The 21651-nt window shown below is 44.8% G+C and overlaps 1 long non-coding RNA gene across 1 annotated transcript in view; it reads right to left on the reverse strand.

Annotated features, from left to right (window-relative positions):
* LOC138747487 (uncharacterized) overlaps window positions 1–21148 on the reverse strand; it is a 49569-nt gene extending 28421 nt beyond the window's left edge. Inside the window, exon 1 of the long non-coding RNA XR_011347514.1 lies at window positions 21069–21148. This is a non-coding gene — a long non-coding RNA (uncharacterized lncRNA). The remainder of the gene's footprint in view (window positions 1–21068) is intronic.
* Between the last annotated feature and the right edge of the window lie 503 nt (window positions 21149–21651).

Raw genomic sequence — 21651 nt, forward strand, 5'->3', positions numbered from 1 at the left:
TCGCTTTGCTCTGAATTCCACAGAAGTGGCTGGGCCACAAGGGCTGCTTCAAAGCTGTTTCAACTTTCAGAAAGGTTCTCCCTTTGCAAAATCCCAAAGACTTTGCAAACGTATTGAATTCTGGAACAGTCTGTGACAAGCCTTCCCTCAGTTCTTCCAATGTATCGAATTGTTGCTGGGCTGTGACTTGTGCTTGTGTGAAATGTTAGCTGACCATTCAGTCCCTCCTGTATACTATCCCTTACAGTGATAATCCCATTTTACTAAAAAGGGAGCTCGTAATAAGTGGTTGGGGGGCATTGAATGAATTAGCAGGGAATTGCCATTTGTTTTGAGTAACTATACCAAGACCAAATGAGTTAGCAGTATTGCTATTTTTAAATTTGTTTTTACGACAATCAATAAAAAAAATGGATTCAGCAAAGAATGGGTTGAAGGGCATGATTATTGATACTAATGTGTAGTTTCCAACTACAGTCTCATAAATAAAATGTTATGTATTTGAGTCCACTGAGTTAGTTTTCACTTCTACAGGGTAATATTAGTTAAATTATTCCAGCTAAAAGAATGTACAATTTATGAAACTATTTAAACGTCTGTCAACAGTTGCAAAAAAAAAAGTCCCGAGACAAGCACCACCTGATTCTCCTTTAGACCACAGATTTTTTTATTTCAAAAATTCAGGTGTGAGGAAAGATTATCAGGGAAGAATAAAGAAGTGGGTTATGACCTTTATCTGAAGAGCTTTAGAATATTCAGACATGCCCCTAAAGAGGCAGTGCATTGAAATAAGAGGAAATGACATTCTTTATCAGTGCCTGGTGCCTTCTGACTCGATGGATTTTTTTTCTCAGAAAAGAGAGGCAATTCCTTTCCTGTTTTGTGTCTATTTTTGTAAGTCTCTTTCCTTTGGCCGTCTCTTACAACTTGCCAGCACTTAATTTTCCTTGTTTTTCTACAGTTGTGGGCCTGAGCTTGTCATTTTGAACTTTTGGATCCAATCTAAATGCATCAGGATTTTAAATAGGTATCTTTGGAGCATAATCGAGATTTTCCTCTCCAGCTCACTTTCTTGATTAAGAACTCTTGATTAGTCTTTTAAATTTGTGGCCAAGGATCACATGCGTGGGACACGTAAAGTGCAGCACAAAAACAGGCCCTTCAGTACATACGTGCTGATCTTTTTCCTGAAACACTGATCCCTTTTGCTCATATCAGGGTCTTGTTCTTCTGCTTAAGAAGTAGTATCTGTTTCCACTACTTTCCCTTACTTGAATTTCTACAGACATTTTTGTTTACAAACCTATCCACTCCCACAACCACCTTGACCACCAAGTCCCATGTAAGAATTCTATTTTTTCCTCAATTCCTCCGTCTGTCATGTCTGCACCCAAGATGAAGTATTCCAGTCTAGGTTATCTGAAATAACTTCAAAAATATGTGGCTTCTGCTCTACTGCCATCAACTCAACTCTTTCCTGCATCTCCACTTCCCACACATCTGTCCTGGCCCCCTCTGCTCCAAGACGCAACAAAAACCGGATTCCCCATGTCCTAACCTATCACCCCACCACCTGCTTCATCCAACATATACTCTGCAATTTTTGTCAAATACATGATCCCACCACAAAACACATCTTCACCTCTCTGCCTTCCTTAGGGACCACTCCCTCTGTGAGTCTTGGCCATTCATCCCTTCCCATTAATCGCCCTCTGAAGGAGGTGCCACACATGACCACACCTCCTCTGTCACCACAATCTGCAGCCCCAAATGGTTCTTCAAAGTGAACCAACACTTGTGAATCTGCAGGAATTGTCTACTGCATCTTGTGCTCTCGATGTGCCCTTCCCATCAGGGAGACTGGACGCAGACTGGGAGATCACTTTGATGAGTACCTTCACTCTGCCACATCAATGACTGGGATCTTCCAGTGGCCAACCGTTTCAATTCATCACCCCACTCCCACGCTGATGTGTCTCTGTGGCCTCATGCACTGTCAAACCAAGGCCATCACATATTGAAGGAGCAACACCTAATCTGTCTGGACACTCTCCAACTGGATGGCATTAATATTGGCTTCTCTGGTTTCTGCTCGACCACTTCCCTTCTCCCTCTCTTTAACATCTCTCTATCTCCTTTCCTCCATCTCTCCACCCCCTTCTCTCCATTTACAGAACCATTCCCCACCCCACCCTGTTTTCTGTAGAGCCCTCCTTCCCTCATCTACCTATTTTTGTTTGTGGCTCTGTGCTTCTACCACCCCCCCCCCCCCCCCCCCCCCACCACCACCACTTTATTCAGGTGCCTTCCTATATTATGTTCATACCTTGATGAATGGCTCAGGCCCTAAATGCTGGTTATATATCTTTAATGTTGCTATCCTATCCTTTAGCATGGCAATCTGAATGGCACAATCCCAACTACGGCTTAAGGCTTGCATCCAAAGACTACTACAAATCGGCCTTCATCACCCTACCTAACTGTTGCCTCTTTGGGAGAATGAGGGACTTGAACCATTAGGGTTTTTTTTAAATTCCATGTTCCTCAGTGCCTGAACATTTTACAATACATGTCCTGACATTTCCAAAAAAAAACCATCCTCTCACACATGTTGGGATTAAATCTATCAGATGAATTCAAGTTTCTGCATGTATTTGTTTAGGTACATGTCCAAAGATCATATTTTTTTTGGACATGATTTATTAAAATTCCATTTGAAACCTTTTCCAGTCGGAATCTATTGCACACCCTATTATAGATTGCACTGTTAATAGTTTTTAATCTTTACATTCAGTAGACTTTAAATACATGACAGTTCATTTCTGACCAAGGCTGATGGGTGTTATTTCACACAATTACATGTTAAGATTTCTCGAGCTATTTCATTTATTGCCACATTTACATTTTTTGCTACTTAGGACGAAAATTTCAGTTTTCTTAAGTTTCCTGGTTTGAATTTTGTCAACTGCTCACCGCCCCTTGTACTCTAACCCACCAGGTTTTTTTAAATTCTTATTTCAACTGTTACATTCAACACTTTGTCTCACTACTGTTCTTTATGAAGACCAAGCTTCAGTTCTCAACTCTCTCAGTTCTCCACCCCACCCCCCCCCTCCCCGCCCCCACCAATCCAGCAGCTGCCATCAGGTTTTGCTGCAGAAGCTTTTAAAACTTGGTGTACTTTACAACTTAGTGCATTTTGATCTTGCAACATCAATGATCATCTGAGTCATACTCTCCCCACTGAAAGTTGAACAGAAATTAATTTCTCAACATACTTTCCACTTCCAAATACTTTTGAAAATAAACACCCATGTCCCTCTCTTCATTGCACACCTTTGATCTCTGCCATTTAATTCATATTTTCACTCAATTTGGAGTTAATTTGAAATATGTTGTATATGTAAAAAGCCAAAGGCAAGGATTTACTTAATCCAGTCATTTTATTCCTGATGGGGCAAATTATACAAGAAAGCCAAAATGAATTATGCCTTGAACCACCTAAGGCAGGGGTGTCAAACTCAAATTCACGGAGGGCCAAAATTAAAAACTTGGACCAAGTCGAGGGCCGAACTAAATATTTATTGAAAATTTTCAACAACATATGCATGTTTTCTCTTATTTCAACATATGTAATGTTAAACTTTAGGATATAACTTTAGGAAGATAATGTTACAGGTCAGGAGTAGGTAGCTCAAGTTCACCCTTTGCTTGACCTGAGGGAAACCTATTTGGTCCCTGTGGAGATGTAGTCAGCATTCACAGGCTGTGTCCATTTTGGCCTGCATCAGGTCTCAGCATTTCCTGCTCACTCCTCAGGCTCTAGGCCTCTATTTACCCTCGACCCACCATCCCTCTAACTGACCAGTCCTTTACCCAACCTCTACTCACCCCTCACTCCACTCGCTCTGCCTCTACCCACCCCATCCTATACACGCCCCTCTACTGCCTGTTCCTCCCTCTACCCGTCTCTCACCCTCTAATCACCCCTTCCCTACTCGCCCTGCCCCTCCCCTTTTACCTCTTCCCTATCCACCCCTCCTGCTCATCCCTCCCTCTAACTGCCCCTCTCACCACCCCTGCCCATTACTCCTCACCTACACCCTCTGCCCACCCCTGCTTACCCACCCACTCAGGCCCAGCGCGCTGCTGATCAGCCTTTGCGGACAGCCACCATCTCTCTCTTCACGTGCAGGGCCGAACCAGCCGTCCCTGGGGTCCGCGCGGGTGCAAGCGCTGAAGGCTGGGAGAAGTGCGCTCGCGCTGTGGAAGGGCTGTCCGGTGCCAGTAGCGCGGGGGCCATGCGCAGCCTGCCATGCCCGTCGCGCCGACAGGAAATCACAGGCGCTCGCCCATCCACCGCACCACTCGACAGGTGGGAGAAGTGACTGGTTGTGCGGGGAGCCTTCCAACTGGCTTGCCGGCTGATGACATGGACAGACTTCTCGTGTTACAATTTCTCGTGTTACAATGGGGAAGGATGTGCAATAAAGGGGGAGGATGGTGGGGGTGACTTTACCAAAAAAACAACATCGGCTCTCGCTGCAGGGCGGGCCACCTCTAATATATTTTTGAAATGATCTTGCGGGCCAAATATAATTATATCGCGGGCCGAATTTGGCCCGCGGGCCAGAGTTTGATGTGTGACCTAAGGGCTTCATTCTGCAAGATATTAGCAGGTAAATGGAATGCATGAGGCCGAGTTTATTGTGCTGAGGTCTTTCAATCCAATGGGAATCATTTGCTACCGTGAACAAATATGTAGCCAAAGACAAATTCCAAAAAATTAGATAACATTTGTGGAAGTTATCCTGACAGGCACAGTCTTCTCTTTGGCTTGCTTCGCGGACGAAGATTTATGGAGGGGTAATGTCCACGTCAGCTGCAGGCTCATTTGTGGCTGACAAGTCCGATGCGGGACAGGCAGACACGGTTGCAAGGGAAAATTGGTTGGTTGGGGTTGGGTGTTAGGTTTTTCCAGTGAGGTGGGCTCTAAGGTCTTCTTCAAAGGAGGTTGCTGCCTGCTGAACTGTGAGGCACCAAGATGCACGGTTTGAGGTGATATCAGCCCACTGGCGATGGTCAGTGTGGCAGGCACCAAGAGATTTCTTTAGGCAGTCCTTGTACCTCTTCTTTGGTGCACCTCTGTCTCGGTGGCTAGTGGAGAGCTCGCCATATAACATGATCTTGGAAAGGCGGTGGTCCTCCATTCTGGAGATGTGACGTACCCAGCGCAGTTGGATCTTCAGCGTGGATTCGATGCTGTCGGCCTTTGCCATCTCGAGTATTACGATGTTGGAGATGAAGTCGCTGCAATGAATGTTGAGGATGGAGCGGAGACAACGCTGGTGGAAGCGTTCTAGGAGCCGTACGTGATGCCGGTAGAGGACCCATGATTCGGAGCCAAACAGGAGTGTGCGTATGACAACGGCTCTGTATACGCTAATCTTTGTGAGGTTTTTCAGTTGGTTGTTTTTCCAGACTCTTATGTAGTCTTCTAAAGGCACAGTACATCTAGAGAAAGCATCATTCAATGTGATCATAAATATTTCAGTAACAATATAAATTGCTAATCCACACCTCTGTGTGCTCAATATTCTTTCTCTGCCTAGTAGTGCAGACTTGTATCGTCGATGTAACGTGATCAAAGGGTGGAAGAAACAATATTATTTGATACAGGCATGAATATTTCTAAGTCACGATGACAGGATTCTATGTAAGCGACTGGTGGGTTACCCAGGAACTCATTTATGAGTTTATGCTGACAGATTAAAGAAGTAGACCGTCATCCTGTAAACCTAAACCCCCCCCCCCACCCCCGAGCTTTGAGGTCAAGTTGAACTATCTGATGTCCCATGCAATGTATGGTTTGAAAATCACTGTTATATTTCATGCTCTTTCCCCAATACTTTGTGCTTGTGGAGAAGAACAGCCTCCAAGCCCTGAGCCATGTCTGTGTCGAAGCCAATGCATTCTGTGAATGTGGCAGGTTTTTTCCGTTTTCCTGTAGCTGGAATACTTTGGATTGTTGGCTGTACACAGTGTACAGCTGTCACTGAATGTTAAACATTTAAAAAGCTCCTCTTGCATCTAAAGCAACCAAGATTTATTATTACAGAAAACATTTAAACAAGCATAATTCACTCTCTTCAGCAAGTGGTCAAAATTTCAAATAATGACAAATAGTTACAACACAAGTGTCTTGCAACTTTCTGGAGTTCAAGGGGACGTTAACGACAAGAGCAACGAGACTGGGAAAGTCGCCAGCATTTCTACCCATCCAAGCACTTTTTTACTTGACCAATATTAATAGATTTCAAATAAAACAAAATTGAGATTAAATTTCAACAAGTTCAAAGTCTGGGGTGAGATCATGGACCTGAAGCATTCTACCATTTCTGTCTCCGTCGGGGTTCCATGATCTGTGAGTATTTCCAGCAATTTTAGCTTCCATTACAGATTCCCAAGATTTTTTTTTAAGTTGATACATTTCAAGTGTTTGGGAAAACTTACTTATGTTAACATCACAGATGACCTTGAGCAAATGCAAAGTATGTATAAGAAATTTGTGTATTGTTATCTTAAAAACCAGACACAGTAATTGCTGAAGGAAGAGGCAGCTTGATTAGCATAATGGATAGCGCAAAGTCTTTACAGAACCAGTAATCAGGACTGGGATTCAAATCCCATGCTGTGTGTAAGGAGTTTGTATGTTCTCCTTCTGTCAGCATGGGTTTTACCTAGAATCTCCAGTTTCCTCCCACCGTTCGAAATGTACTGGGAGGGTGGGGGGGGGGGGTAGGTTAATTGGGTGCCCATTTGGGCTCATGGGCCATGCTTTAGATCAATTTTTAATTAACAATAATTTGTAACTACTGCTGTAAGATTGGATGGTGAGGAATTTTTTTGTTTTTCTTCTGGAATCCAAAGTTATCTCCAGACTCGACTCGATGATAAAATAAGTTATTTTTAGAATTCAATTTTAATCCACGATCTAGGCTCATTTGAACTTCACAAAAAAAAAGTAGAAATCTCAGGGAAAATGTGTTCTGAGGAGGAAGTTTCTTTGAACTATCTAGCTGGAAATTCGTCACCTCAAATAAATTTAAAACCTTCATTCACGTTGCCAAATTATTTAGAGAAGCCATGGAATCATAGAACAACAAGCATCAAAATAGGCCCTTACCGCCACATTATCCATACCAGCTGTGATGGCTACACTAATCCAATTTGAGCACATTAGGCCCGGAGCCACCTTTCACCTTCTTAGCCAAATATCTGTCCAAATGCCTTTTAAATATTAGAATAGTATATTACTCTGGCAGCTTGTTTCAAATATCCACCACCAGCTTACCAAAAACCTAACCTTCTGATCTCTTGTAATTTTCTCTCTCATCCTAAATGTGTGCCCTCTAGTTCTGGATGCCCCTTCCCTGAGAGGAAAAGAATTTTCTTCATCCTGAGGGCGGTGAAACTTTGATACTTCCCATTCAAGAGGTTTGTAGAGCTGAGTACTTTGGAGACCAAAGATTTTTGGATGTGAAAGGAATTGAGGGATCTAACATAGATCATGATGGCTGCCTGTATCAGAACTGATTATTTTTGCTCTTCATCCTTCTGTGATTTGGCTTAGTTTGTTTCTACATTAGCCTTATTTGGGTAAGTCCCACTGCCACATATGATCTGAACAAAAAAGGTAAAATGCTTTGAAATATATTTGGTCTCGCTCTAACAATGATATTCCCTTTGACCTTTCTATCTTCTCTTTCTTCTCCCCCACCCACCCCCACCAAGCCCACCACCTGCAATACAATCTAAAACAACCTTTTCTCTCTCTCTGATCTGACAAGTGATCTCAACCTGAAATGTACTTCAGTTTCCATAGATGGCGCCTGATCTGCTGAACATTTTGTTGATGTTGGAGCACATTTTCAACACACTGAGCATTCTCATTTGTTATTATCATATAGCAAGAGATTACACAATCTGACCATTGGAAAAATGCTGTCCCTTTGAGATAATCTCGCTATTGATTTGCTTTTGCTCCATTAAAAATGAAGAACATTGGTTTCCTGGCTTTTGGTTGGACACCTTAGCTTAAGGACACCTCAACTGAAGGTGCCGATCTCATTCACAACTGTATGGAAGGGCGCACACCACCATCAGGCTTCAAATGGAGAAGCCTGCTGTTCATGTACAGTTGTTGGTCATGATCGTCTTCTATTTCTTACATTGACAAAGCTCCATCAGAACCTCTTTTCTCCTTGTGGAAATATATGGATTTATTTTTCACCTTTACAATCATTGCAATAACAAAGAATCATCTGCTGAGATAGAGCTGATGCAAACAATTTCAATCACTGCCACACCCTGGATTTTTCATTTGAAATGTAATTCTTTATAGCCTTAGTCTGAAAAGGAGGAATCTGGGCCAACTGGGAGAATGGGCCAAAAAATAGCAGATGGAGTTTAATGCAGACAAGCATAAAGTGCTGCAGGTGGACAGGGTTGAAAAGAAAGCTTTTGGCATCTTAGCCTTTATAAATCAAAGTATTGAGAGGAGGAGTTGGGATGTTCTGTTGAAGTTTTTAAGATATTGGCGAGGCCAAATTTGGAGCATTGTGTGCAGTTCTGTTCACCAAACTACAGGAAGGATATCAATAAGGTTGAAAGAAAGCAGAGAAGATTTACTAGGATGTTGCCAGGTCTTCAGGATTTGAGCTACAGGGAAAGATTAAACAAGTTACGACTTTATTCCTTGGTGCGAAAAAGAATGAGGGGAGATTTGATAGAGGTTTACAAGCTTGAGAGGCATAGACAGAGAGGGTGCGAGTAGGATTTTTTGTGTGGGGGGTGATAGATACAAGAGGTCATAGTTTTAAGCTGAAAGAGGAAAGATTTAGAGGGAACATTAGGGGAATGTTCTTCACTCAGGGAATGGTGGGAGTGTGAAATGAGCTGCTATCTGATGTGGTGAATGCGGGCTTGATCTTGTTTTAAGAATAAATTTGGACTGAAGAGGGCTGGAAAGTTATGGAATGGGAGCAAGCCAATGGGACAAGCAGAATAATGCTCAACACAGGCTAGAAGGGCTGAATGGCCTGTTCTCTGTTCTGTAGTGTTCTATGGTTCTAACCCCCAGTGCATTTTGAAGGGTGGTTAAAAAAAAAACTGTAGCCCCCGGGATAAACCTAGGCAGGCACAGGTAGAACGTACTAACTCCTTACAGATTGCATGGGATTTGAAACTTGGACCTGATCGTTGGTGCTGTAATAGTGTTGTGCCAACCACTGCACCAATCGTGATGCCCCAGCTTCTAAAAGTTGTTTAGTACCTTGGCTGTTTACTTATGACAAATTAACTATTACATCAAAGTATTAAATAATATAATGCAGAAAAGATCAAAACAATTGTACTTCCTGTAATCTTATTTCCTTGTGGAAACAAAATTGGCTGAGATGTTTCACAGGTGGCCATGTTAAAGTTATGTGTCTTCCACTTGTCTTAATTTAGAAACGTTCAAACGTAGGATGGGGGTCCAATATAAGAGTGAGGGAATGTGGTTTTATAAGTAGTCAGGCTTTTGAACAAGTGACAGATGATTCAGATCAATACTAAAGGTCCTATGCATCAATTGTAGAAGGATCTGTTCATTCTTGCCTTAAATTTGACCACAAAATTTTAATTGGCTTTTAATGTCTTTGTTGTGATTGGAGCTGGGGTTTGATGATAGTTGCTTCAAAGTTGCTGCCAGGTATGTTGTTCGATAAAGCATGAATAACCAGTTCAGAGGCAATGCAAAAGGAGTTGATAAGGTTCATTTCCAGCCACCTTTACATTAGTAACTTTGGCCTTTTGCAAAAGATTTGTTTTTGTCCAGGACCTTTGTATGATATGATTCTGTTAAAATCTAGCTCAAAACAATCCAGAAAATAACATTTATGTTTAGCAGTTAAGCAGCAATCAAAGGCCAGGTGCCCAGATATGCTCATCACCAGTCCTGTGTCAGGAACCAATATCTGCTAGATTGACAGCTGACATCCCATAATGACAACTCTTCATAGTAGTCGGTTAATTACCACTTTACAAGGACTTGTGGAGTGTTTGAATCTATGAGTGACCCTAAAGTAATTGGTACCTATGAAGAGACTCGACTTTTTTTACTAAGAAGAACCAGGTCAAGTTTGATGAAATAGACAAGGATATTGAGAGATTCCTCCATTGAGAGATTCCTCCATTGAGCGATTCCTCCATTGAGCGATTCCTCCATTGAGCGATTCCTCCATTGAGCGATTCCTCCATTGTGCGATTCCTCCATTGTGCGATTCCTCCATTGTGCGATTCCTCCATTGTGCGATTCCTCCATTGTGCGATTCCTCCATTGTGCGATTCCTCCATTGTGCGATTCCTCCATTGTGCGATTCCTCCATTGTGCGATTCCTCCATTGTGCGATTCCTCCATTGTGCGATTCCTCCATTGTGCGATTCCTCCATTGTGCGATTCCTCCATTGTGCGATTCCTCCATTGTGCGATTCCTCCATTGTGCGATTCCTCCATTGTGCGATTCCTCCATTGTGCGATTCCTCCATTGTGCGATTCCTCCATTGTGCGATTCCTCCATTGTGCGATTCCTCCATTGTGCGATTCCTCCATTGTGCGATTCCTCCATTGTGCGATTCCTCCATTGTGCGATTCCTCCATTGTGCGATTCCTCCATTGTGCGATTCCTCCATTGTGCGATTCCTCCATTGTGCGATTCCTCCATTGTGCGATTCCTCCATTGTGCGATTCCTCCATTGTGCGATTCCTCCATTGTGCGATTCCTCCATTGTGCGATTCCTCCATTGTGCGATTCCTCCATTGTGCGATTCCTCCATTGTGCGATTCCTCCATTGTGCGATTCCTCCATTGTGCGATTCCTCCATTGTGCGATTCCTCCATTGTGCGATTCCTCCATTGTGCGATTCCTCCATTGTGCGATTCCTCCATTGTGCGATTCCTCCATTGTGCGATTCCTCCATTGTGCGATTCCTCCATTGTGCGATTCCTCCATTGTGCGATTCCTCCATTGTGCGATTCCTCCATTGTGCGATTCCTCCATTGTGCGATTCCTCCATTGTGCGATTCCTCCATTGTGCGATTCCTCCATTGTGCGATTCCTCCATTGTGCGATTCCTCCATTGTGCGATTCCTCCATTGTGCGATTCCTCCATTGTGCGATTCCTCCATTGTGCGATTCCTCCATTGTGCGATTCCTCCATTGTGCGATTCCTCCATTGTGCGATTCCTCCATTGTGCGATTCCTCCATTGTGCGATTCCTCCATTGTGCGATTCCTCCATTGTGCGATTCCTCCATTGTGCGATTCCTCCATTGTGCGATTCCTCCATTGTGCGATTCCTCCATTGTGCGATTCCTCCATTGTGCGATTCCTCCATTGTGCGATTCCTCCATTGTGCGATTCCTCCATTGTGCGATTCCTCCATTGTGCGATTCCTCCATTGTGCGATTCCTCCATTGTGCGATTCCTCCATTGTGCGATTCCTCCATTGTGCGATTCCTCCATTGTGCGATTCCTCCATTGTGCGATTCCTCCATTGTGCGATTCCTCCATTGTGCGATTCCTCCATTGTGCGATTCCTCCATTGTGCGATTCCTCCATTGTGCGATTCCTCCATTGTGCGATTCCTCCATTGTGCGATTCCTCCATTGTGCGATTCCTCCATTGTGCGATTCCTCCATTGTGCGATTCCTCCATTGTGCGATTCCTCCATTGTGCGATTCCTCCATTGTGCGATTCCTCCATTGTGCGATTCCTCCATTGTGCGATTCCTCCATTGTGCGATTCCTCCATTGTGCGATTCCTCCATTGTGCGATTCCTCCATTGTGCGATTCCTCCATTGTGCGATTCCTCCATTGTGCGATTCCTCCATTGTGCGATTCCTCCATTGTGCGATTCCTCCATTGTGCGATTCCTCCATTGTGCGATTCCTCCATTGTGCGATTCCTCCATTGTGCGATTCCTCCATTGTGCGATTCCTCCATTGTGCGATTCCTCCATTGTGCGATTCCTCCATTGTGCGATTCCTCCATTGTGCGATTCCTCCATTGTGCGATTCCTCCATTGTGCGATTCCTCCATTGTGCGATTCCTCCATTGTGCGATTCCTCCATTGTGCGATTCCTCCATTGTGCGATTCCTCCATTGTGCGATTCCTCCATTGTGCGATTCCTCCATTGTGCGATTCCTCCATTGTGCGATTCCTCCATTGTGCGATTCCTCCATTGTGCGATTCCTCCATTGTGCGATTCCTCCATTGTGCGATTCCTCCATTGTGCGATTCCTCCATTGTGCGATTCCTCCATTGTGCGATTCCTCCATTGTGCGATTCCTCCATTGTGCGATTCCTCCATTGTGCGATTCCTCCATTGTGCGATTCCTCCATTGAGCGATTCCTCCATTGAGCGATTCCTCCATTGAGCGATTCCTCCATTGAGCGATTCCTCCATTGAGCGATTCCTCCATTGAGCGATTCCTCCATTGAGCGATTCCTCCATTGAGCGATTCCTCCATTGAGCGATTCCTCCATTGAGCGATTCCTCCATTGAGCGATTCCTCCATTGAGCGATTCCTCCATTGAGCGATTCCTCCATTGAGCGATTCCTCCATTGAGCGATTCCTCCATTGAGCGATTCCTCCATTGAGCGATTCCTCCATTGAGCGATTCCTCCATTGAGCGATTCCTCCATTGAGCGATTCCTCCATTGAGCGATTCCTCCATTGAGCGATTCCTCCATTGAGCGATTCCTCCATTGAGCGATTCCTCCATTGAGCGATTCCTCCATTGAGCGATTCCTCCATTGAGCGATTCCTCCATTGAGCGATTCCTCCATTGAGCGATTCCTCCATTGAGCGATTCCTCCATTGAGCGATTCCTCCATTGAGCGAAAAAAAAGTCCTGGGTTAAAAGCTTTGATTTATTCAAAGGAAAAGAAACTTCTCTACAGCTGGTAAAAGACTCAGGTTCAGAGGACAACCCATGTCCTAAGGAACACTTAACAAAGAGAGGAAATGAGGCTCAAAGCTTTCCTCTCCTCATAATGTGTGGGTTGCTTAATGCTGTAAAAAGTGACGCCAAACCCTAACAGCTAAACAGAAGAAGGAGCTCAATGTAACCTTTTGGAAGGAAGCTGAGAAATTTATTACTTTTAGTAGAATGAAGGAAAAGTTTTAGCTATTGGAAAATACAAAAATTTGTTATTCTCAAATTAAGAGATTTTTTTGTGAAGTTTTTGGTCAAGAGTTTGTATTCCCAGCAGAGACAGAGGTAGAATTATTATTAAGTACTAGGGATGTAAAGAAATTCACTTCAGAGATGTATAAATTATTACAAAAGAAGCCTCAAAAAGGAGTTCATAAATCAAGATATAACTAGGAGGTAGATTTAAATAAGCAAATAGATGAATGTAGATGGATTCAGACATGTAGAGGGAGTATGAAAAGTACAATAAATGTGAACTATCGGTTAGCTCAATATAATTTTATTCATCAGCTATGTTTAACACCACAAGTTGCATAATATGAATTTATTCAGATTTATGTTTTAGCCGTGAACAAGAAGTTGATACTTTTTTTGCATTCGACTTGTCAGTGTTCCACAAATAAACCTTTTTTGTCTTGGTTTGGGTCATTTATTAAAATGAATAACTGCAGTTAGATTCCCTCAGGATCCAATGTTATTTTTACTGCTAGATGTTAGAGGGATTAAACAGAATTTAAAACTGAATATGTATCAAGTAAATGTTGTTCAAATTACCTTGGGAATAGCTAGAAATGTATTGCTATAGATTGGAAGTCAGATACTGATCTGAGAATGGACAGATGGCACATAAAATTTCAGAGTTGTATTCCACTTGAGAAAATTAGTTATAATTTGAGATAAATATCAAACATATTTATATTTATATGTTTGAAATATGGAGCCAGTATTTATAAACTGTTTGTATTAAAATTTAAATGAATCCCGAGCATTCCCTTTCTCTTATAGGCATCTATGAATACATACATATATGTGTGTGTGTATATTCCAGGCCTGGAAGTCAGCCTTAAGGTCCTCCATCACCCAGCTCCCCACCATGACCACCAGCCCCCCAACATCTCCATTGGGCACACAGAACTCAAAAAGGTCAACCAGTTTACCTACCTCGGCTGTACCATTTCATCTGATGCAAGGATCGACAAAGAGATAGACCACAGACGCGCCAAGGCAAATAGTGCCTTTGGAAGACTACACAAAAGAGTCTGGAAAAACAACCACCTGAAGAAACACACAAAGATCAATGTGTACAGAGCCGTTTTCATACCCACGCTCCTGTTTGGCTCCGAATCATGGGTCCTCTAACGGCATCACCTACAGCTCCTAGAATGCTTCCATCAGCGCTGTCTCCGCTCCATCCTCAACATTCATTGGAATGACTTCATCACCAATATCGAAGTACTCGAGCTGGCAGAGTCCGCAAGCATCGAATCCATGCTGCTGAAGACCCAAATGCGCTGGGTGGATCACGTCTCCAGAATGGAGGACCATCACCTTCCCAAGATCGTGTTATATGGCGAGCTCTCCACTGGCCACCGAGACAGAGGTGCACCAAAGAGGTACAAGGACTGCTTAAAGAAATCTCTTGGTGCCTGCCACATTGACGACCACCAGTGGGCTGATATCGTCTCCAACCATGCACCTTGGCGCCTCACAGTTCGGCAGGCAGCAACCTCCTTTGAAGAAGACCTCAGAGCCCACCTCACTGACAAAAGACAAAGGAGGAAAAACCCAACACCCAACCCCAACCAACCAATTTTCCCTTGCAACCGTTGCAACCGTGCCTGCCTGTCCTGCATCAGACTTGTCAGTCACCAACGAGCCTGCAGCAGACGTGGACATACTCCTCCATAAATCTTCGTCCACGAAGCCAAGCCAAAGAAGAAGAAGAAAGAAGATATGTATCTGTGTGAGTGTGTGTGAGTGGGTGAGTGGGGGGGTGGGGGGGCGGGTGTCTGTGTCGGGGGTGTCTGTGTCGGGGGTGTCTGTGTCGGGGGTGTCTGTGTCGGGGGTGTCTGTGTCGGGGGTGTCTGTGTCGGGGGTGTCTGTGTCGGGGGTGTCTGTGTCGGGGGTGTCTGTGTCGGGGGTGTCTGTGTCGGGGGTGTCTGTGTCGGGGGTGTCTGTGTCGGGGGTGTCTGTGTCGGGGGTGTCTGTGTCGGGGGTGTCTGTGTCGGGGGTGTCTGTGTCGGGGGTGTCTGTGTCGGGGGTGTCTGTGTCGGGGGTGTCTGTGTCGGGGGTGTCTGTGTCGGGGGTGTCTGTGTCGGGGGTGTCTGTGTCGGGGGTGTCTGTGTCGGGGGTGTCTGTGTCGGGGGTGTCTGTGTCGGGGGTGTCTGTGTCGGGGGTGTCTGTGTCGGGGGTGTCTGTGTCGGGGGTGTCTGTGTCGGGGGTGTCTGTGTCGGGGGTGTCTGTGTCGGGGGTGTCTGTGTCGGGGGTGTCTGTGTCGGGGGTGTCTGTGTCGGGGGTGTCTGTGTCGGGGGTGTCTGTGTCGGGGGTGTCTGTGTCGGGGGTGTCTGTGTCGGGGGTGTCTGTGTCGGGGGTGTCTGTGTCGGGGGTGTCTGTGTCGGGGGTGTCTGTGTCGGGGGTGTCTGTGTCGGGGGTGTCTGTGTCGGGGGTGTCTGTGTCGGGGGTGTCTGTGTCGGGGGTGTCTGTGTCGGGGGTGTCTGTGTCGGGGGTGTCTGTGTCGGGGGTGTCTGTGTCGGGGGTGTCTGTGTCGGGGGTGTCTGTGTCGGGGGTGTCTGTGTCGGGGGTGTCTGTGTCGGGGGTGTCTGTGTCGGGGGTGTCTGTGTCGGGGGTGTCTGTGTCGGGGGTGTCTGTGTCGGGGGTGTCTGTGTCGGGGGTGTCTGTGTCGGGGGTGTCTGTGTCGGGGGTGTCTGTGTCGGGGGTGTCTGTGTCGGGGGTGTCTGTGTCGGGGGTGTCTGTGTCGGGGGTGTCTGTGTCGGGGGTGTCTGTGTCGGGGGTGTCTGTGTCGGGGGTGTCTGTGTCGGGGGTGTCTGTGTCGGGGGTGTCTGTGTCGGGGGTGTCTGTGTCGGGGGTGTCTGTGTCGGGGGTGTCTGTGTCGGGGGTGTCTGTGTCGGGGGTGTCTGTGTCGGGGGTGTCTGTGTCGGGGGTGTCTGTGTCGGGGGTGTCTGTGTCGGGGGTGTCTGTGTCGGGGGTGTCTGTGTCGGGGGTGTCTGTGTCGGGGGTGTCTGTGTCGGGGGTGTCTGTGTCGGGGGTGTCTGTGTCGGGGGTGTCTGTGTCGGGGGTGTCTGTGTCGGGGGTGTCTGTGTCGGGGGTGTCTGTGTCGGGGGTGTCTGTGTCGGGGGTGTCTGTGTCGGGGGTGTCTGTGTCGGGGGTGTCTGTGTCGGGGGTGTCTGTGTCGGGGGTGTCTGTGTCGGGGGTGTCTGTGTCGGGGGTGTCTGTATATATGTATGTTTAAAGATTTTTTCCTTTTTTTTAGTTTGTAGGGGATTGGGAGATTTATAGGTTTTTCTTTCTTTAGTATTTACTTTTTCTTTAATTTTTATAAAATACCACATATATTTGAAATATTGTGATGTGTTTGTTAAGTGGTTTTTATATTAAATAATATATAATTACAATCTGCTAGAAGGAACTCCTTTAAGATCTCAACAGTGACTCTGTCTGGACTCCATCACACAATAACCTAGGTGGGGACAGTCTCGCTGCCATTCATAACTGACAAAAAACCAAGAAAGGCACATCCCAGCAAAAAAGTTTATAGTTTCTTTGGTGACTTTGGTAGCCATCTCAGATATGTAAAACCAAAGTGCACCTGCCTACTCAGGTTTCCAGTTATCAATACCAAGTTGAAGATCAAGGATCTTTGCAAAAGTGTCCTTTATATACCAAAGATAAAAAAAAAATACATAACTGATGTTTCGGGCTTGAGCCCTTCATCAAGTTAAATAAAAATGTCAGGAGGTGTCAGAATACAAGGGTAAGGCAGGAAATGATAGGTGGAGAAGGGAGGGAGGGCACAGCAATGTACAAGGGGAGGAGGAATGGTTCAGTGAATAGAGAGGGAGGGGTGGAGAGCTGACAGGGTGATGGAAAGAGAATGGGAAAGAAGAGCAGGTCAGCAGAAATTGGAAAAGTTGATGTTAATGCCAACTGGCTAGAGAGTTCCCAAATGGAAAATCAGGTATTTTTCCTCCAATTTGTGGGTGGTCTTGGTGGGATAGTACATCGGCCATGGAAGAATGTAAGAATGGGAGTGTGACACAGAACTGAAATAGTTGGCTATTGGGAGGTTTCTGTCACTGGTGCGGCAGAGTGCAGGTCCTCATTGAAATGATCTCCCAGTCTGTACCCAGTCTCTCTGATGTAGAGATGGCCACAAAGAGCAATTCAGTAAATCAGTTCTGTGGATAAACAAGTGAAAAGTTGCTTCACATAAAAGGCCTCTGTGGCACCTCCTGTGGCCACAGGGGTAGATGCTGGGGGGGGGCGAAATTAGTGGAGAGGGATGAGTGCACAAGGGAGTCATGGAGGAAGTGGTCCTTACAGAAGGTAGAGAGGGGAAGATGTGTCTGTTAGTGGGATCCTGTTGTAAGTGCCAGAAATTCTGGAGGATAATGTGTTGGATGCAAGGCCTGGTGGGGTGGTACATGAGGTCAAGGGAATCCTGAGTTTGTAATATCTGAGGGTAGAGTGGGCCAGGGTAGATGAGCAGGAACTGGAAGAGATGTGAGTGAGGGCTGAGTTGATGGTAGTGGAGGGGAAGCCACATTTGTGGAAGAAGGCAGACAATTCAGCAGATCAGAATAGAGAGAAAACAATAGAATTCTTGCAAGGGACAAGGTGTGAGGAAGTATAGTTGAGGTAGTTTTGAAAGTCGGTGGGTTCAAATATATGTTGGTGGAAAGCTTGTCTCTTGAAATGGAGACACTCTTCCCCAGGAAGGGGAGAATATTGTTGTTGGACCAGGTGAGTTTGAGATCGGGGTGGAAGTTGGCTGTGAATTGAATGAAGTTGATGAGCTCATTGTCGGTGCATAAGGCAGCCCTGATGTAGTCCTTAATATATCAGAGGAAGAGTCAAGGGGGTTTGCCTGTGGGCTTGCAGCATGGATTGCTCCACAAAACCCACAAACAGGCAGACGTAGCTGTGACACATACGGGAACCCATGGCTACTTGTTTGATTTAGATGAAGTGGGATGAGTTAAAGGAGAAATTGTTCAGAGTGAGGACAGGTTCTGCCAGGTGAAGATGGGTGGTGGTAGAGGATGATTGGGCAGATCTCTGGTTCTGAAAGAAGGAGTGCTTTAAGACCTCCTGTATGTGAGATGGAGGTATTAAGGGATTGGGCATCCATTATGAAGATGAGTCCAGTTTGGGGAATCTGATGTCATTGAAGAATTGGAGGGCATGTGAGATGTCATGGATGGAGGTAGGGAGAAAAGGTAGAGTCAAGGTAAAATGTATCTAGTTCAGTAGAGCAAGTGGAAACAATGGATCTACCCTGATGGTTGAGTTTATGTATCTTGGGTAAAGGTAGAAGCAGGCAGTGTGGGGTTGAGGCACAGAGGTTAGAGGCTTTTGGAGAGAGGTGACGAGGTGATGAGGTTGGAAATGGTGCTGGAGGTTGTGGTTTGATGAGTAGTGGTGGGGTCCTGTGGAAGGGGTAAGTAGGAGGTGGTGTCTGAGAGCTCATTGGGCCTCAGCAAGGTAGAGGTCAGTGTGTCAGACCACAACAACATCAGCATTCCTGAGAATTTGATGATGAGGTTGGGATTGTTGTGGAGATAGTGGAGGGCAGAGCGTTCGGAGGAAGTAAGATTAGAATATGAGAGCGGGGTGGTGAAGTTGAGATGGTTGATGTCTCAACTGCAATTGGAAATAAAAAAAATCCAGAGTGGGCAGCTGGTCAGGATGGGGTGTCCAAGAAGAGGAAGAAAGGTTAAAGTGGGAGAAGGGGTCGGGGAGTCACGGTCTTTTACAGCAATAACAAAATCAATGTTAACAGTACAGGGCTCTAATGATGGGAAAAAGATTAAAGACCAGTCAAAGGATTTTATGTGGTCTAGACTGAGGGAAGAGTGATATTTTATGCACATTTGCACATCCATCTGCAAGTGGTTCTGTGGGAGCTTTGATGTTTAATATCGGTGTGGATCACTCCAAGTTATCCAAATGCTCAAATCCTCAATCATTTCTTGTCCCTTGCTCAATCTTTTTTTGTTTGTGGCTGACAAAATGGTGAACATCAAATCAAAACTTCCCAGAAGAAGCATTCTAGCAGTGCTGACCATCATAGCAGGTGAGTCAGGGGCATGACTCAGTGACAGAAAATTGGTTGATTTCGACAGGACGGAAACCGTCCTTTCAGGACAACTCTTCCATGCCAACCTAGCTAGTTCCGTTCAGCCTAGATCCTCCTAATACCTGTCCAAATGCATTTTAAACAACACAAATGTCGCCACGTCTACCACTTCGTCTGGCACCACATTCCATATTCCCCTACGAGAATTCTATTATTTTCTCTCTGTTCAGATTTTCTGAAAGGTCTGCCTTCATCCACAAATGTGGCTTCCCCTCCACCACCATCAACTTAGCCCTCACTCACTTCCCTTCCAGTTCCTGCTCATCTGCCTTGGCCCACTCTGCCTTCTGGGTTAAGAAAATTCCCCTCAATTACATTTTAAACCTTTTCAACCTAAATCAATGTACTCTGGTTTTAGGTTCCCCTACTCAGGGAAAATGACTATTTACCTTTTCTCTGCTCTTCGTAATTTTATAAACCTCTTAAGGTTCCAGGAAGAAAAGTCCCAGCCTGTTGAGCATCTCCTTATAATTTAACCCCTCCAGTCCTGGTAATTTTCTCGTGAATCCCTTTAGGTGGATTCTCTTGAAATGAAAATGTCAAAAAATCAGTTTATTGAAATATATATTCATAGCAATCGAATTCCTGATAATATACATCTGCTATTTAAAAATGTCATCCCTTAAATTACATTGTAATGCCCATTTGTCAGTCCAGATAATCGAACCATCCATCAGTGCTCTTCAGAGCTGGTTGCTTACCTTTGAGAAAGGAAAGGAGTGGCAAACCCAGTAACTCCTTATAATTGTGGTTAATTAATTCCTTGCTCTCCTACTTCAAAAAATAATTCCTGGTTCTCGTCTGTGAAACCAAGAGCAATTTGGCCAAGTTTAAATAAAAATGTTCTTCAGCAGTTTAAAAGTTGAAATTTGAACTTTGGGGTGGGACTGTCATAGCAGGTGAGTCAGTTAGCACATCGCCTTCACAGCGCCAGCGATCGGGACTGGGGTTCGAATCCCACGCTGTCTGTTGGTACGTTCTCCCTGCATCAGCGTGGGTTTTCCCCGGGGGATCCGGTTTCCTCCCACTGTTTGAAAAGTGCCAGGGTGGTAGGTGAATTGGGTGTAAGTTAATTGGGTGTAAGCCAAAATGGCCTGTTACCGTGCTGTGCGTCTAAATTTAAATTTAAAAAAAAAAGGCATTCTGCGCCCAGGGGACAGTATTCGTATTATTTAATGTCAATGTTAATGGAAATGACAAAGCCTCCACTTTGAAGTCGTATAAATATTCCATTAAAACTACATCCCTCATTCACTGTTCAGGGCAGGTGAGAAGTAAAGCAATATTTGAACCTTCAATTTATAAATGAAGATTCCCATATATTTTCAGTTGAATAAATTAAATTCACAATAAGGGTTGCAAGCTTCTTCGTATAAGTCCTCTGACACATGTCATGGCAACATACTCTTTAGCACTTATCAGAATCTGCCATTAAAGTATCATGTCATTACAGATTTCCCAGGAATCATTAAAAATTCATAAGCTGCAAGACTGGAATAAAATGAAAGTATACCTCAGAGGTGGACTTAGAGTATTCCACAACTTGGAATTACAAGGGAAACATTGGAATCAGATATGATGGGTGATTGTACTTTTAAAAAGTATATAACTCAATCAATGAGACAATGAGACTAGAATGGATTACTTACCGATCAAGTACATTTGCAGCTAGGGAAATGGAGTGGAGGCACGTCATTCTCAGTCCTGAGGGGCAGCCTAAAAGAAATTAGTTACAAATACAGTTGTTTAACATTACTTCTGAGGGCATGAAGTGCTATTATGATTAACTTCGTCCAAAATTGCAAGTTTTCAATTTCCTTGGCACATTATATAGCTTTCCATCTTAATATATGAGCGCCAATGAAGAGTAACAACTAATATTGCTGGAAGATAAAGTAGTTACAAACACTCCACAGTGCTGTTTGGAGCCAGGCGAGATCCCAGTTTCTGTCCAATTAGCTGATCTCATCAGAGGTGGCTCTTGCAGTGACAATTGGTCACTGAGCTACTTCAGTCGTAAAGGGGAAAATAAAGCCACAAATTCAGTTCTGCCTGCTGGAAACTCACTGAGTTAACATTGGGATAGGACAGGAACTGGTTTGGCTGCAACTCCTCAAATGCATCAATGGGCTTCTGTCACGGGTTATGTGTGAGAAATAGAGCATTGAGAGAGAGGTCTGAGGGAAATGCAATGACTTCAGTTGCAAAGAGCGGATGGAAGTTTTGGTTAAC

This window comes from Narcine bancroftii, chromosome 12 (assembly GCF_036971445.1).
Source record: "Narcine bancroftii isolate sNarBan1 chromosome 12, sNarBan1.hap1, whole genome shotgun sequence".
Taxonomy (NCBI): domain Eukaryota; kingdom Metazoa; phylum Chordata; class Chondrichthyes; order Torpediniformes; family Narcinidae; genus Narcine; species Narcine bancroftii.